Source organism: Phocoena phocoena, chromosome 9 (assembly GCF_963924675.1).
Source record: "Phocoena phocoena chromosome 9, mPhoPho1.1, whole genome shotgun sequence".
Taxonomy (NCBI): Eukaryota; Metazoa; Chordata; class Mammalia; order Artiodactyla; family Phocoenidae; genus Phocoena; species Phocoena phocoena.
The window spans coordinates 4,339,634-4,358,582 of NC_089227.1; positions in this window are offsets into that span (position 1 = coordinate 4,339,634).

The following is an 18,949-nucleotide window of genomic DNA, read 5'->3' on the forward strand; positions in this document are numbered from 1 at the left end:
TGTATTATCCAATGGTTCTGAGCTTCTTGTATTCCATATATCTCTAAAGATATTAATTTTATATGCATTTATTTTCACTTCTATAACCATAAATTTCATTTATCACTATATCAAAATAAATATATTTACTTCTGTATAATCTGTTATATGACATCTTTAGCATATGTGTGTGCACACAGACACATATATATCCTTTTTTTAAACTTTAGCAAAATATATTTATGCACTGACATATAACTTTCTTCTGCTACCATCAACATGCCTCTGGAATACGTCTTTAACTATTGATATACAGATGCAACGGATTCTCTAGGGTTCATATCTAAAATTGTAGGGTGGGTTATTTTTATTCTTAAATTTGCTGGTTAAAGATAACTTATTTGTTCATGTAGCTGTACTAACTCATGCATTCATTGTGCAGCATCAAAACCTCACTCAAATGTCAAGAAGACGTTCTGAGAAGTTTTTTTCCCCCAATTATTTCACATTCTCAATAAAACATGTTATTGTTCACCTTTTTCAATTTCTGTCAATCTGGTGGCTGTGAAGTCATGCCTTCCTTGTGGCTTAATATGTATTTCCCTGATTATACATGAGACTGAGTATCATTTTATAACTTTATTGATTGCCTTTAAAGGTCTCTCTTATTTCCTTTCATGCTTTGTGTTTCATGTTTTTAACTGAGGTATAGCTTACAGAGAGGAAGGTGCACACATCTTAAGTATAAAGCTCAATGGATTTTTACATAGGTATATGCCATGTAACCACATTCTATATTAAGATATAAAATTTCCCAACACTTCAGAAAGTTTGGACAGTCTCTTTCTCAGGCAATACACTTCCCATTAGTAAGTATCTGGAAAAAAACTTACCAACACTTACAAAAGAAGAAATAAAAAACATTAACGTTCACTGCCAAATTCTACCAAATATTTTTAGGAAAGGATAATGCAATTTTCACAAAATATTCCAGGGATATAAAATGTTACTCTAAAAAACAGTTTATGTAGCCAGTGTAATCTTGATATTAAATAAGATAAGGACAGTATGAGAACGGGAAATTAAGACTAATATCAATTAATAATATATATCATCAACAAAATATTATTAAACCAAAACTAGAAATATAAAAAAGAATAATGATTATGACAGAATGTCTACTCAGAAATGATAAAACAGAAAATTAAGGAAGATGTAAGTAATTGAAGTTATAAAATATTATAAAAATATTAGTTGTCTACAAACTGATCTATGGAGTCTATGACACCCAAATCAAAATCATGGAGGGCTTTTTTCTTTTCAATTGACAGGAAGAATCTCAAGTTATTAGATTTAAAAGAGCTAAAGCATACTTAAATGGTATCTTTGATGTCCTCCTCTCCAGAATATTATAATTCGTTTTAAAAAGACATGTTTTTTTTAGACAGCAATTGCCTATGAGTAGATAAGTAGAAATATGAGACAGAATAGAGATTACAAACAAAGATTCGTTAAGGTATGGATAATTGTTTAGCGAGAAAATTCGCATTTCAGAACTGTGGGATAAGGACAGTCTTTTCAACAAATATACCAAGCAATGATCAATTGAACCTGTCCTAGCCAACAAATGGGGCAGGTCCAGTTGATAATCCACATGACAAATTGTACACGAAATCCTATCTTAAACTATATCCAAAAATTAGTTCTGGATACAATGTTTGTCTAAATATGAAAGTAAATCAATACGTTTTCTAGAAGAAAACATAGGAGAGTGTCTTCATAAACTTGGGATAGGTAAAGATTTCTTAAATTGGAATAAAAATTACTACCTGCAAAGGAAAGGATTAATAATTAAAATTAAATTTATGGTATGAATACTGAATGAATATGCAAGTTATGATGTGAGAGAAGTTATTTGACACATGTACATTTGACGAAGCCTCTTCTCTAATATATAGGAAGAGCTTTTACAAATCAATAAGAAAAAAGATAGATAATCCAAAAACAATAAAATTTGTGCATATACCACCTCCTGAAATGAGTATCTGGATGTTCAAATGAGTGTATGAAAAAGTCTTGCCCCACAGAGTCATCAGGAAACCTCAAACTATAGCCACAAAGAAACAGCAATATACAGACACACTTAAAGGTCTAGTAAGTCCAATTGATACATAAGATAGCAGTTACTTTTGGTGAGAATGGAAGAGACAGCGATTGGAAGGCAGGGTGAAGTGGACTGCAGGGTGCTGGGGACGTCCTACTACAAACCTAGGTGATTGTCACATGGGTGTCCCCTTTGTGTCATTCACTGAGCTAACGTTTGTTTGTTCTCATTTTTATAAATGTGTATTATACTTAAATTATTAGGTGAAATACGAGTCAACAGTTAAGTAGCATCTCACTTTTGATTAATCTTTTCTGAAAGTATATGCCGTTTTTGTCCATTATTTCAGATAAAATTGGTTTTCTTACTCCCACTTGTTGCTAATTACTGATATATAGTCAATATTTATTTAGATTCACCTACCTGATTTTCATTTTCTTTGCTTCTAATTTTTATTTTCCTTTGGAACTCAGAAGTTTACCTTAGGCCACATTGATAATATAATTAATATATTTTATTTATAATTTTAATTATTACATGGTTAATTTGTACAAGTTCTATATTGTTCCATTTTTTAAATATAACATCAGTTTAACAGTCTCTTTTTTATTAGAAATACTTGTCATAACCTCTTATATTACCTTTAAGGTATTCAATATCTTTGTTATAGCGTTTATCTGTCATTTCAATATTTACAATGCTTTTCTTTGATTCTGAAGTTTTTTGTAATTGTTGATTTACATTTATGTCCACTTAAAAGCAAAAACTAATTCGACAGACTTATGTATTACCACTGAGAGCATACTCTTAATTTTGGACTTGTTAAAAGTCTTGGGGTTTCTGTTTCAAAAAATTGTTTGCTTCTGAGTATTTATCTTTCTATTATATAATTTGTGCATTAAGATAATTTTATCAGAATATTTTGTGCTCTGATAGCAACATGGTTATTTTTGGATATCCATTTTATCATATTCCCAGTAAATATAAAACTCTGCAATGCCATTTTAATGCACTTTGTATTTCTTTTAATGAAAGTATTATAACTGTTTACCTGATTTTCATCCTTTAAGTTTGTGAGCAACATTTTACCATTATTCCCAATAATCACAAAGGGCATTGAAGAGTTGTATGGCTTTAACATATAACTATTACTTTCACGTACTCTGAAGCTGAATGGGATGAAAGATTCAGAAGCCAAAATGATAATAGTAAATAATTATAATTATAACAAGAACAGTAATATTAAAATTTTTTTAAAATAATGATACCCAACTAACATCTGAAATGCAAAGCTGAATTTTCTACAATTTTATGTTTCTGAAGATCCACAAATCTACTAACAGAGGGAGCCCCATGGATACATGATGCTCTTAGTTTACAACACAATAAGAATATTACCATGGACCAGGGCCAAGCAAGAGGTAGACTAAACGTGACATAAATACAAATTTGATATGATTAAATTCAGACAAATTATGGAGATCAAGGTCCTCAACCTATCTGGGTGAATTCTTCCTGGAAAGAGAATCTCATGTGGAGTCTCTATTCCTTTTGTTCAAAGTATCCTGTCTTGTTTCATGCCACAAATCTGCTAGGCATGATAAAGAACAAAATAGTATTTCCAAAATGAAGAGAAAAAATAGACAGTACAAAGAGACCACATGTGACATATCATTAAAATAAGTATATAATGTCTTTAAAATAACCATGATTTATATATTCAAAAATTTGAGAAAGAGAAAAAGATTAATAATGGAAAATTTCCTCAGATATTTATAAAATATACAAAGAATTCTAGCACTAAAAATCACAATCTCTGGCACAAGAAATCACTGGATATTTTAACAGCAGTTTACACACAGCAAAAGGCAAACTTAAAGGACTAGAAGAAAAGTCAAAATCACATTTCAAAACAGAAACACAATGAGAAAGAGGAGTGAAAAGTTCAGAGACGACCATAAGACATATGTGACATAGAGTAAAAGAGTCTAAACAGTGGAATGGATGTCCAGAACGTGAGGAAAAAAGCATAGTTGAGGGATTTTGAAGGTTTATAATAGACAACAGCCCATAGCCCAGAAACGACCAAAGAAGAATAAATACGAAGAAAACCTCATGTGGGTAAATTACAGTTGAACAGCTGAAAACTGAACCCCAAGAGTATGTAATAAAAGCAGCTAGAGAAAAAGAAAGTTTTATGACAGAAGAGAGGAGGTCAGAAAAAAAAAATTGAATGTCATCTTTAAGATGCTGAAATTAATTTACTTTCTAATTATTTCTATACTTAGCACCCCCAAAACAAAAATCCACAAAAAATGCAATGGAAACACAAATATTTTCAGAAAAATAAAGTTTTTGTCAACATCAGTCATGCATTAGATAAATACAAAAAATGTTCTTCAACAAAAGGAATAATGATTACAAGTGAAAAAATTACAATTCCAAAAGGAATAAAAAGTGGAAAGTAAATATATGGGAGGAACATACATGATTCTTTTTTCTACAAAGCCATAATAGTGATATTCTGTGTGACTTAATTGTGTGAATAATTAAACTGAAGATCCCAACAAAATGAAATGTGATAGTATGTTAAGAGAGATAAGGTGTTCTGAATTTCTAACCTTTATTATTTGGGAACTGGTAAAATAATTATATTAGTCAAGGAATGAAGGTGGTAATTTCTAATTTTTCAAAAAGAAAAATAATATCTTCATAATAGATTCTTGATATATTTTCATTGAATGAATAAATTGGATGTAGAGTGTCAGAAAAATCAAGAAGTCAACAATGGACTTCAAATTTGTTGGCCTGAAAAACTGGAAAGACAGGGTTTCTATTAACTGAGAAAAATGTAAGAGGAGTGGGTTTGTTGGAAGTGAGGGGATTGGATGTTTAATTTCAGACATGTCTGCACATGCAACAGGGCTATCATGTTTTACTGTAAATTCACACTTTCTCCCTGAAGTGGGAGGATAGAGATTGCCACAGTTTGCCCTTCCTCATCTGTACTTTTCTGTATGACTGACACTTGTTTTTCAGTATTGCTAATTGGGGCTTCGTTCTGCCATTTTAATCTAGTTTTGTGTATATCTGTTCAGGCCCTTTATTTGTTGACATCGTGATTTAACTCCTAGAGGAAAAACTCAACTTTCTAGTCTCATGGGAAACCTTACAGATGCCTTTGTACACCAGCTACATCAATTTTGTTAACCTGATATAAAGGTGTGCAGTATAACTTCATATCCACTTGGGTTTAGGAATCTAGACTGAACTTAAATTACAAACTATTTTCTTCAGATTTAATTAGTCTGTGTAACACTCTCAGAAAGAAATAGCATGCCCTTCGTTTTCATACTTCAAAAAAATGGTACCACTTTAAAGCTGCTAGGTTTCCATATGCCTATATGTCAATAAATTTTTTTGTTAATGCTATAAAAGAAAAAAATAGAGGCAAAGTCATCAGTGGAATAATCTTATAAAACTTTATTGCAATGAAAAAAAGACTTTTTGCATTTTATGTATTTCTTTATTAGAGTATAGTTGCTTTACAATTTTGTGTTAGCTTCTGCTGCACAGCAAAGTGAATTAGTTATACATATACATAAACATATATCCACTATTTTTTAGATTTCCTTCCCATTTAGGTCACCACAGAGCATTGAGTAGAGTTCCCTGTGCTATACAGTAGGTTCTCATTAGTTGTCTATTTTATATATAGTATCAACAGTATATACATGTCAATCCCAATCTCCTAATTCATCCCACCCCTCCCTTCCCTCCTCGGTAAACATAAGTTTGTTTTCTACATCTGTGACTCTATTTCTGCCTTGCAAATAAGTTCATCTGAACCATTTTTCTAGATTCCACATATAAACAGTATTATATATTTGTCTTTCTCTTTCTGACTTACTTCACTCTGTATGACAATCTTTAGATCAATCCATGTTGCTGTAAATGGCATTATGTTGTTCCTTTTTATGGATGAGTAATATTCCATTGTATATATGTACCACATTTTCTTTATCCATTTCTCTGTTGGACATTTAGGTTTCTTCCATGTCCTGGCTATTGTAAATAGTGCTGCAATGAACATTGGGGTACATGCATCCTTTCAAATTACATTTTTCTTGGATATATGCCCAGGAGTGGGATTGCTGGGTCATATGGTAGCTGATTTTTTAGTTTTTAAGGAACATCCATACTGCTGTCCATAGTGGCTGTACCAATTGACATTCCCACTAACACTGTAAGAGGGTTCCCTTTTCTCCATACCCTCTCCAGCATTTATTGTTTGTAGATATTTTGATGATGGCCCTTCTGAATGGTATGAGGTGATATCTTATTGTAGTTTGTATTTGCATTTTTCTAATGATTAGTGATATTTAGCATCCTGTCATGTATTTGTTGGCAATCTGTATGTCTTCTTTGGAGAAATGTCTACTTAGGTCTTCTGCCCATTTTTGTACTGGGTTTATGTTTTTTTGATATTGAGCTACAAGAGCTGTTTGTATATTTTAGAGATTAATCCCTTGTCAGTTGCTTCATCTGCAAACATTTTCTCCCATTCTGAAGGTTGTCTTTTCATTTTGTTTATCGTTTCTTTCACTGTACAAATGCTTTTAAGTTTAATTAGGTCCCATTTGTTTATATTTGTTTTTATTTTCACTACACTAGGCAATGGATCAAAAAAGATCTTGCTGTGATTTATTTCAAAGAGTGTTCTGCCTATGTTTTCCTCTAAGAGTTTTATAGTATCCAGGTTTACATTTAGGTCTTTAATCCATTTTGAGTTTATTTTTGTGCATGGTGTTAGGGAGTGTTCTAATTTCATGGTTTTATATGTTGCTGTCCAGTTTGCCCAGCACCACTTATTGAACAGGCTGTCTTTTCTCCATTGTATATTCTTGCCTCCTTTATCAAAAATAAGGAGACCATGTGTGCGTGGGCTTATCTCTGGGCTTTCTGTCCTGTTCCATTGATCTATATTTCTGTTTTTGTGCCAGTACCATACTGTCTTGATTATTGTAACTTTTAGTGTAGTCTGAAGTCAGGGAGCTTGATTCCTCCAGCTCCATTTTTCTTTTTCAAGATTGCTTTGGCTAGTTGGGGTCTATTGTGTTTCTATACAAATTGTAAAATTTTGGGTTCTACTTTTGTGAAAAAAATGCTCTTGGTAATTTGATAGGGATTGCATTGAATCTGTAGATTGCTTTGGGTAGCCATTTTCACAATATTGATTCTTCCACTCCAAGAACATGGTATATCTCTCCATCTATTTGTGTCATCTTTTATTTCTTTCATCAGTATCTTACAGTTTTCTGAGTACAGGTCTTTGGCCTCCTTAGGTAGGTTTATTACTAGGTATTTTATTCTTTTTGATGTGATGGTAAATAGGATTGTTTCCTTAATCTCTCTTTCTGATCTTTATTTTTAGTGTATAGGAGTGCAAAAGATTTCTAAATTCATGTTTTAATCATATTACATGGGCGAAAATAAGGAAATTTATTATCAATGTAGATTTTTCCCTACTATATATACATAGCCAAAATTTATGTTTAAAAATACATATTCCAGTAAAGTTGACCTAAAATTAATTTCACATTCTCACACCTGTCAATTAATTCCAGTGAATAGGTAATCAGGCTGAAAATTTTATCAAATCAATTGGTCTGCCTTAATGTGTGTTTGAAAATTGTGTTTGAAAATTATGTTTACTCAAAACTGAAAATAAATGGTTTAAACATCATATGAGACAAATAAGCATGCATCTTTACCTTTTCTCTTCCCAAAATATGTTGGGTGGATAAGTATAAACACAGTCTATTAAGGGTGGAAAACTTACCTTTAATACTTTGTTTAATGCTGATTAACATAAATCAGGGAATTTAATCAAAAATGTTCTGATTAGAGGATAATCTCTGATATTTGTTACACTATTTTGAAATTCAATGAGCAATTGAAACCGTTATGCCTTGAGGACCATTTTAGAACACTTATACTAATGTGTTTGTTAGGAATTTGATGAATAGGGAAATGGATCCCAGAAGTTGGGTACTTAAGAACACTAGAGCAGTTGATAAAATTAGTATACATTGATTAGGACATTTTTCTGTAAAGGATCATTTTGAATGTCAATTTTAACACTGTAAGAATCCTTCCCTTAAATACCAAATAAAGGCAGTTCCCACTTTTGATAGACTTGTCTGAGGCATTCTTTCCTTTTCTCAGATGCTTTCTTTTTCAGAAGAGGCTACAAGAGAACAAGTCAACTCTCACAGATCTCAAGCCAGGGCTAAAGAATGAGCCTTGTCATTCAAGGATGTGTCTGTACAGTTCACCCAGAACTATTGCAACTGAGACTCTCTGAGGTGTCCCATGAGCAAGCCTGAGGCCTTTCTCCAGTTGGAGTAAGGAGAAGAGCCCAAGACAAGAGTGTTGCTTTGCAAGTCAAATCTACCTAGAAGGTCAGGGACCAAAAACCCATTTAGAAGAGGAGTTCAAGTTACATAAACTCTGTAAATCAGTTGTATTCATCATCTACAAAAATAAATAAATAAACAAACTGCACACTTTTTGAGAAGAGGGATAATTGGGAAAACATTTGTTCCAGTGAGTGTAGTCATAAGAAACACCTGCAAGATATGACACTGTGATGGTTAATTTTATGTGTCAACTTGACTGGACCAGACGGTGTCCAGACATTTGGTCAAACATCATGCTGGGTTTCTGTGAGGGTGTTCTGGATAAAATTAACATTTGAATCACTTAGACTGAGTAAAACAGATTGCCTTCCTCAATGTGGTTCTTACTTATCCAATCCATTGAAGTCCTGAATCAAATAAAGTTCTAAGCAATAATTATTTCTCCTCTTCCTGCCTGTCTTTGAGCTAGAAAATTGGTCTTCTCCTGCTTTTCGACTCAGATTCAGCCTGGAACTTAACATCAGCTCTCCTGGGGCTCTACCTTGTTAACTGCAGATCTGGGACTTCTCAGCTTCCACAATCTCAGGAGCCAGTTCTCTTATAGCAAATCTATATCTCTCATCTATGTATCTATCTATCTCTATATCTCCTATTAGTCCTGTTTCTTTGTAGAACCAAGGCTAATACAGACACTAATGGCAAATGTTTTGAAAACTATTCCAGAACTAATTATTAATGGCATACAATCTGAAAGAAAGAAGGTTTATGAGTGTAAAAATGTATAAAATACTCCTCAAAGCAAAGTATCAGAAAGCTTATCCTAGAGGGGAACCTCTTAAAGTGCAAGGACTCTCAGGCAAAATGATGAATGTATTCAGAATATATCTTTCCAGTAAAATGGAGGAGGTACCTCTGTGTACACCAGAAAGCATACAAGCTAGAAACCATGTGACTGGTCCCATGAAATCCTATGGGAATGCATTCAGAAGGAAATCACACCTCACTTGTCATTGGAGCCCTCACACAGCAAAGAAACCAAATGAATACAATATAATGTATGACTAGTGAGTGTTGGGTGTTCCTCCACCAGAGCTCAAGTTACAAATCATATGAGCATCTTCATATGTTCTTTCCTTTAGAAAGAACAAATTCTCCACATTTGTGGATGCATACTTTATTTGAATGGACTTTATTTTTAAAAGCAGTTTTAGTTTCATGGGAAAGTTGAGTAGAGTGTATAGAGAATTCCCATATGCCCCCTGCCTCTCCCTGCCAAGCCTCTTCTGCTATCAACATCCCACACCAGAGAGGTACATTTGTTACAGCTGATGAATCTACACTGACACATCATTATTACCCAAATTCCATAGTTCATATCAGGGTTTTCTCTTGGTATTTTGCATTTTGACAAACTTATAATGATGTATATACACCATTACAGTGCCATACAATGTAGTTTTACTGCTCTAAAAGTCCTGTTTTCCATTTATTTATCTTTCCCTCCTCCTACCTCCTGGCAATCACTGAACTTCTTACTGTCTCCATGGTTTTGCCTTTTACAGAATGTTATAGAGTTGGAATTATGTAGAAGGTAGACTTTCGAGATTGGCTTCTTTGATGGCTGCATATTTTTGATCCCTTCTTCATGTGACAACAATCCAATGCTCTACAGAGAGAGTAAAAGTTAATCCAGCCTTTACTTTGGACATAGAAATCATGGTTTGTATTTTAATATGACAGTTTACAAAAGTTTCTTTCAACTTAGTTGTTTTAGAATTTGTTTCAAAATCCTTTCGGGTTAATTTTTGGCCAATTCAAGTTTTATTATACAGGAACTGATGATAAATATTTTCAGCATGGAGATATTGAAATATTTTCATTAACCAGTTTACAAAAGTTTCTTTCAACTTAGTTGTTTTAGAATTTGTTTCAAAATCCTTTCGGGTTAATTTTTGGCCAATTCAAGTTTTATTATACAGGAACTGATGATAAATATTTTCAGCATGGAGATATTGAAATATTTTCATTAACCAGCTTGTCATCAAGGTATCATTGTATCAGTGTCTGTGTTGAGTCACATATTGTGAGTTTTATGTTATCCTCATTGATGTAAGTAGTTCATGTAATTCAGCAAGAGATTTAAAATTTTTCCATTATTTTCATATGGTTCAATGTTATTCTTTATTTACATCAGAAATTTGTTTCTTTTTATTAATTTTTTGTTGTTTTTCTTTCAGTAATTTTACTCTTAATGTCAGAATAGGATTTATCTATTAATTATCCTTCATCTTTTATGTGCTTTAAAAATCTTTAAATTTTAGATTAATTTTCTTTTATTAATTTAATAAATAAACCTATAAATATCTAAAAGTTCCCTCCATATTCTTCAAAGTTAGAAGTTTCTGATTTCTCATTTTTTCATTGAAAATTTCCAATACCTATTTCTAAATTATAGTCAAATTGTGTATTACCAATTTGTGTATTCCCTTTGTTTAGATTCCAAAGATGCTTGTGGCCATTCCAATTCTATATGATGCAAGGAGAGTGGAATGAAAAGGAAATTATAGTCTTAACCCATGTCTGCTTAAATATCTAAACATATATCACTATGAGAACACAATGCTATTTCAACTCCCTCATTCCCAGTGCTTTTGAAAAGACTGGTACACTTGAGGAGCCCTGAGTTTCAGCTTGTAGGGAAGCATGGTGAGTATGAGAGAGAGAAAAGGGACTGGTATAGTTGGAGAGAAAAATAAAGATTTAGTGAGATAAATCTGGAGAATTAATTAGGGGCAAGGCCATGCAGGACCTTGTAGATGATGTCTTTATCATAAGAGCATTGGAAATCTATTGACTGTGAAAACAGCAGGGAGACACAGTCAGGTGCACATTTCATTAAAATGCTAAAGGTACATGTTTGAAAAGGTGACAGTGAAAACATACAGACAAGAAGCCCAAGATGAATCTAAAGTTGGCGGGATGACGGGTGGATGAAATACAGATCACTGGAGGTAGGTCTCAAGAAATTTCGGTAAAATCAGCAAGGGTTGAAGATAGAGAGGATATGGGGGATGTGAAAAGGAAGGAATTTTAAAACATTAATACTGAAAAATCTATACAATTTGAAAATGAATAAGATATAGGAAGAAGATTAAATGAGGGCATTTTAAAATATCAATACTAACTTTCTATCGTATACAACTGCAATGGATAGTGGGTCTTTCACTGAAATGAGAACTCCAGAAGTTACTGGAAATGAATTCACACCTTTAGTCCTGGATACATTAAGTTTGAGGTGTGTTTGAGACAGAAAAGAGGTCAAGCCACACATTTAGGTTACCACAATGACTATAATGTTTTCATCAGTTTTCAATGCCAGGATCCCCACTAGCTTTATTAATCTTTTACATTTATATAGTATCTCTGTTTTCTTATAGTTTTCCCAAGGTAAGTATTGAATTGTATTTTCCAAGCTTGGAGAACACAGTAGCATTTTTCATGTCTCTTTACTCTTATAATTTTTATTTATAATTTTTATAGTTTTAGCACCTGAAATTTTAGAGCACTTGGTGAAATTAGTTCTCTACCCTATTGTTTAGAAGAAATAAGAATAATCTTTAGACATTAGTAATTGCTTTCCTAAAGTTCTCAAAGTCATTGAAATATTTTAATTTACTAAAATATTCTCAGGTCTAGCAATGTTAAAAACAAGTAATGGTATATTATAGCGGTGTATTCCCTTAATTTTGTCTTGCTACTTTAAAAGGAATGATACAGAATTGAATCTGACTAAAAATGTCATTTCATACCATAACTAGTCAACAAACATTTCTCAGTCATCTGTAAGTTGCTGAAGCTTCTAGAAAAATAGTGGTGAGTCAATGGAACCACTTTAAACACAGTATTCACATACCTGAAATAAATGCTCGCTGATATCTTCTTCTAATTCAAAAGAATCCTGGGTTCTCTGGATTTCCCAAAACTGCTTTACACTGTTGTTAATGTGGCACTTGACCTAGAGCTCCCCCAGAGCATCCTTTTACCTGGAACTTGAGAGGATTTGTTTTGAGATCATGTATCGTGTTACTGCACGTGTGCACATCAGTAGAGGTGACTAAACTGTGAGAGCCCCAATGAATGCTGACACTTAACATCACACCCTCATGAATGATAAGAAATGCAACGGCTTCTGCTTTGTGCACACATGTGTGCTGTGCATTAGGAAGCTTGGTGGGGGAAGGGGTGAAGGGTGACATGAGCTGGGGTTAAGGCCAGAGGGTCACTGTGTGGGGAGAAAGGTCTATGCAGTGTCTCCTGCTCTTTGAGAGCTCACTTCACATTACTTTCTGCTGGCAGCCCTCACCCTTTTTTTTCAGCAGGGTGTTCCCTCTTCTCAGACCCAGGCATGGGGGTACCTACACAACAAGAAAAGTTTAATTCTTATTTTATGACAGATGGGACTGTCAGTGAACTTGTAAGGAAATACACACATACTATACACATGTAATGGCGATACATGGCCTATGATATCCTAACACATTTTAGGGAGAAAAGTCCACAAATATTAAGAAACATCAGACAGAAGCATGCTTAGGAGGTCGGCTTCTTCTCAGGCAATGTCACTCAATCTTTATATCACAGTAATCCTTAAAATTAAATTATCCTCTTCCCTGCTACAGAAAACATTCATTCTACCAAAACACTTACATTCATGAGCAAATTTGGCTTTAAAGATGGTTTATCTCAAAACAGATTTAGTGAATTAAGAAATTTGTGAAGTTAATGAAAAATAAAATGCTAATGACTAAAGAAAATTTGAAAACTATGTCTTCAGCTACATGAATACTCAATTAAGCTTAGATAATATGGCTTAGGATTAGGGTTAAGGATATATATGTATTTATAATATATATTATATATAATATAAATTAAAATTGTATAAATATTTAATTTTAATACACAATATATTAATATACTATAATATATATAACTATTGTATATAATATATAATTTTATATATATTTACAATACATTTATATTATATAGCATATATCTATCATATATTTATATATTATATATAATATAAAATATTAATATCAATAAAATATATAAAATGGAATATATTATTTTTAATATCTTATTATTTGTTATTTTATACATAATATTAATTATTATTAATATGATATATAAAATATAATGTATAATATATAATTCTATATACATAATTGTATATAAAATAACATATATTATATAATAAATATAATTTTATATACAATTAAGTGTATAAAATTATATATTACACTTCATATATTAGTTATAATATGTAGTATATTATATATTCTTTATAACTTATATTTATATTATATAATATTTAATATATAATGTGAACATATCATATACTATATATTATGTATTATATATTATATTATATACTATATATTATATATTATATACTATATATTTCTGCCCTGGATTGTTGATTCTTTGACCTGTTCTTGTTCCAAAGCATATATGTCTTTCTTATCTTGACACAGCTTTTGACAGAGTTCAGAAACAAACATGAATTGAAACTTGGGAGAAATATGTGAATTTTGCTTTTAATCCAGTCATGGAATATGGCTGATTTTACTTATGGTAGACTTAAAGAAGGTGGTAATCAGGCTCTTTTTCTAGCAGAAATGTGTAGAAAGAGAAATAAAGATAGAATGTTATAGTTAGGTGGTTAGATAGATCAGTAGATGATAGAAGATGATAGGTGATACATATAGACTGATTTATCTGAGATACTCTCCTAAATGCCTTAGGTTTATTATTTTATTTTATCTGGCAATCATCTTATAACAAAGGGTACATTTTATTAACATTTTTGAAAATCAAATTCAGACAATGACGGTAAGCCTCACAGCTACTAGTTGAACTAGTTTTGAACACAGAAGCTGACATCACAGGCTGTCTGTTTAAACACTGGGGCTTACAGGGCTGTTCAGGTGAGAGATGTGAGCAGAACTTTGCCTAGTGGGCAAAGAGTGACCCTAAAGTAAAGTGAAGCCTAGAATCCAGGCTTTCACTGCTGTGACCTGGGTTCTATCCCTGGTTGAGGAACTGAGATCCTGCAAGCCACAGGGCATGACCAAGAAAAAAATAAATTTAAAAAGTCTTTAAAATAATAAAAGAAAAGAAAAGAAAAGGAAAAAGTGAATGGTGAAGAGTCCCTACAGCTGCGTGGTTGGATACCTGTTTCAAATCAGGGATGCAGAAATGTGAGATGCCTGCATGCCTGCCCAGGTAAGTTCTTCATTTTCAGCACACCTTCAACGATGTTGGCTTCTCAAACTCCTTAAGAAATTGTTCTTTTTTGAGGTCAATAAGGGCAGAAAGTGGCTGAGTTGCACCCAGGGTTTTGCCTAGAGTTGAAAGAAGACACCAGCTTTGAGAAGGGAAATCAAATAAGTTTAAAACTTAAGGAATGATAGTCCAACATGGTTGGCATATTTATAAGAAAAATAAACTCACAGAAGTTCACAAAATCTTGAGGAGAATGTTGGGACTTCCCACAGATTAAGGTCATGTTATTGAGCCTATTTTATTTCGAACTCAAGGAAAAAGAAAACTAAGCTCACACCTTAGTTTTATAAACATCTTGAAATTTTTCTATTAAATTACAAATTCTATTATTAAATAGGGTACAGCAAAGATGTTGTAAGAGAAAGCTCCCTTTCCCTCAGGGACAGCTCAGATAACACAGAGGTTCATTTTACTCACATAATACTCACATAATAATAGTCTAGCTTTCCATGACAGGTCCAGGGTAGGCTTTTCCAGAAACAGAATTCTTTTTTTACAGCTCCATTTCCTGGGATGGCACTCATGTGAAGTGGGTTTTGAAGCACATTTGTTTTCCAGCTGCAGTGATGAAGAAAGTGTTGGGCAAATGGTGGTGTTCCTATGAACAGGCAATTGAGAATTTGCATATAGTACTTTCCCTCACATTCTGATCATCAAAATGTGGCCACACAGCTGTACCGGCTGCAAAAGACTTTGGAAATTTGGTTTCCCATAGATGGATGTGTGTATGGCTAAAACTCAGGACAGGATGCTCTATCTCCAAATAGGGAAAGTGAAAAATGGGAAATCGGGTTGATTTGCAGTCTGCTGCATCAGCCCATGCACGACCCTCAAATAATTACACTGCCAATGGCTGGAAAACAACCTTGAGATCCAACTCCCTTCATGCACCTGTAAACTGCAGCTTTCTCATCTGACCCCCCTTCTCTGAAGAGCAAGCCTACAATCCCTGACTTACACACCCATATTTATTTGCAGCATTATGGTGGCTCCAGGCTTTCCTCAATCATGTTGTTTAAACAGTGGTTGACCCAATATAGACGTGGAAGAATGCTGAATATTGCAAGACAATTCTGCCAGAATTTTGTTTCATTTTTATAGTTAGATTACACCAGATTGAGTTATAGTGGAGTGGACTAATTAATTTTGGTATTTAATCATGAGTTTGTTTCAAGTGTTCTGCCTTGAAAGAATAGGCAATATTCACAGAGCAAATGCAAAAGCAAAGCAAAATAAGATAAACAAAACAGAACTTGTTTTCCTTTGACTTTTGACTTAAGACATTTTTGAATTCATTGCATACTACCCACATGACCTAATGGAGGCAATGGTAGAAACTTTCTACGATCAAAATATGAACTTTTTTATCATCTTGAAATCTGCCAGGAATAATATTGCTTAATGAATGTAATCATTTAACATACGCTTTCAGGTGAGTAGGCAATTGAAGTTCTCACTTCCCACTTACTTTTAAAAGCATTTAGAACTCTGTCTTTCTATAAATTATTACATTTTAAAACACAGATCCAACATTTATTATTCCTTTGATAGTGTACATTGAAAATAAAATATTGAATTTAGAGCTATTTAAAAATTTAGGAGTGATGGAAGATAATTCCTCCCCATAAACTATTTCTTTTAAACTAAGACCACTTCCATAAATTTCTTTTCACATATACTCATTTGCTTCCACACCTACTCCGAACATGTTTAAAGGATTTTAAGATACTTCCAATCTAAAATTCTGGGAAAAGTACCTATTTTCCATTGAACAAAAGCTGAATATATCCAGAATACTTCCTAAGACTATATTTTAAAAAAATATATACTGTCATGCTGTACTAAAGCTTAAAACTAGAAGGGAAAAAAAAGCCCTTAATTTGTCTCTACACTGGTGTGTGTGTGTGTGTGTGTGTGTGTGTGTGTGTGACTGTATGTGGGTGCTTGTGTGTTTAAGAGAACGTTAAATGGAATTTATTTCTCGATGTTAGCTGAGGCCCTAAAGGACTTTACACAAAGCAGGAGGTAACGGGTCCTTCCATATTTACAAATGAGGTGCTCCGTCCTCAACAGGAGCCTCACAAAGGGGTCTTACCAAACTATTCTTGAGGGTCTTAGCCAAATATCAACTTAAATATACAAAAACATTGAGGCAGAAGTTGAGATACAGCAAATTTTGGGAAAGGTTTTCCAGGGATTTGAGTGAATGGGAGTCAGTTCTTTTCACTCCACGACTATTGAGGTCTTTATATTTTTCACTTAAGTTGTGTTTTATAGGAAGAAAAATGGAGGAAGGTTGGAGGTGCTTGTGATGGCACAGCAGGGGGCAGGTGCATGTGTGGGAGCAGCTACATGTTCACCATTTACTGAGATGAGTTTGCATGTGTTCCCATGGGACAAGTAGGTACCACATAGAGTGTATTGTCAAGGACCATCTTGTCTGGAATTTGCTCATAGAGTGGCCCACCTAGACAAGGAATCTGGAACAGGAGGAGATTCTGGCATTTACCATTGGGGTAGGATTTGAAGAGGTTTGAACAAGGTCATTATTTAATTGAAAATTCCCAGGAATCCAATAAAATACACAACAAGCATTGTTTTTTATGGTCTGACATACAGTCTGAATGTTTGTGTTCCCCCAGAAGTCATATGTTGAAATTCTAGTGCCAGTGTGATGGTATTAGGAGGTGACTAGATCATGAAGGCAGAGCCTTCATGAATGAGATCAGTGCCCTTATAAGAGGCCTGAGAGAGCTCTCTTGCCCCTTCTACACAGTGAGGACAAAAGGAGAAGTTGGCATTCTGCACCAAGAGGAAGGATTCTCACCAGAATCTGACCATGCTGGCACCTTGGTCTTGGACATCCAGCCTGTAGAGCTGTGAGATCTGTGTCTTTTTGTATTAAAAGCCAAAACAGACTAAGACAGAAACTCGATATCGATACCAAGAAGTGTGGTTACTGCTGTAAACAATACCTGAAAATGCTGTGGCTATGGAATGGGGTGATGGGCAGATGCTGGAAGAGTTTGGAGGTGCATGCTAGAAAAGTCTACATTTCTGTGAAAGGACTTTAAAGACAATTCTGTTGAGGGCCCTGAAGGAATAGAGGAGAGGTATGGAGAGGGCCTCAGTCTTCTAAGAGAAAACCTAAGTGGTTGTTAACAGAATGTCGGTAGAGTTATGAGTGGTGAAGGCCATTCTGATGAGTTCCTGGATGGAAATGAAGGACATGCTATTGGACAAGAGGACATCCTGTTGAACACGGAGGAAAGGCCATTCATGTTTTCAAACAACAGAGAACGTGGCTGCATTGTGCTTGTGTCCTGTAGTTTGTGGAAGGTTGAATTTGTGAGCAATGTGATTGGATATTTGACTGAAACTCTTTCTAAGCAAAGTGTGGAAGGTGTGGCATAGCTTCTCTTGAAAGCTTATAATAAAGTATGACAAAATAAATGACTTAAAGATGGACTTTTTCATCAAAAGTGAAGCAAAATTTAAAAATTTGGAAAATTCTCACCTTGTCCATATTGCAAAAAATGAGAAAGCATGTTGGGAAGAGAACCCTAAGGGGTGTGGTCAGGTGACCCTTTAGTAAGGAGGCTAATGTGGGTGGGAATCACAGACTTCCTCAGCCACCCCACAGGAAAGCATCCAGTTTCAAATGAAGAGGGAGGAAATAGGATGGGATGAAGGGAGGGTGTTGGACTTGCTAAATTTTACAGGATGGCGCCATAGAGCTGTTCAGCTGTTAACATGTGATATTCTTTAAGACAAAGAAAAAAGTGATCCCCAGGGGTATTCAGAGATCACCAGGACTGCCTTCTTGGTTTCAAAGGTGGAAAAGTATCCCTTGGGTTTCAGCAGTCCTGAGTGCCCACCACCCCTACCCAAAGCCCTGAAGGTGTGGCTACCCAACCTAGGTTTTGCAGGATGGAGCTGCCTGGAGCTGGGGGTCAAGATCCAGGAAGAGAGACCCCTCTAGGGCAATGCCCAATGGAGCCATCCCCATAACCTCAGGCTGGCCAGCATGTAATTCAAGTCTGGGAGAGCACCTAACTCTGATTTGATGGTAGAAACAAAAACTACCTGGGGAATATAC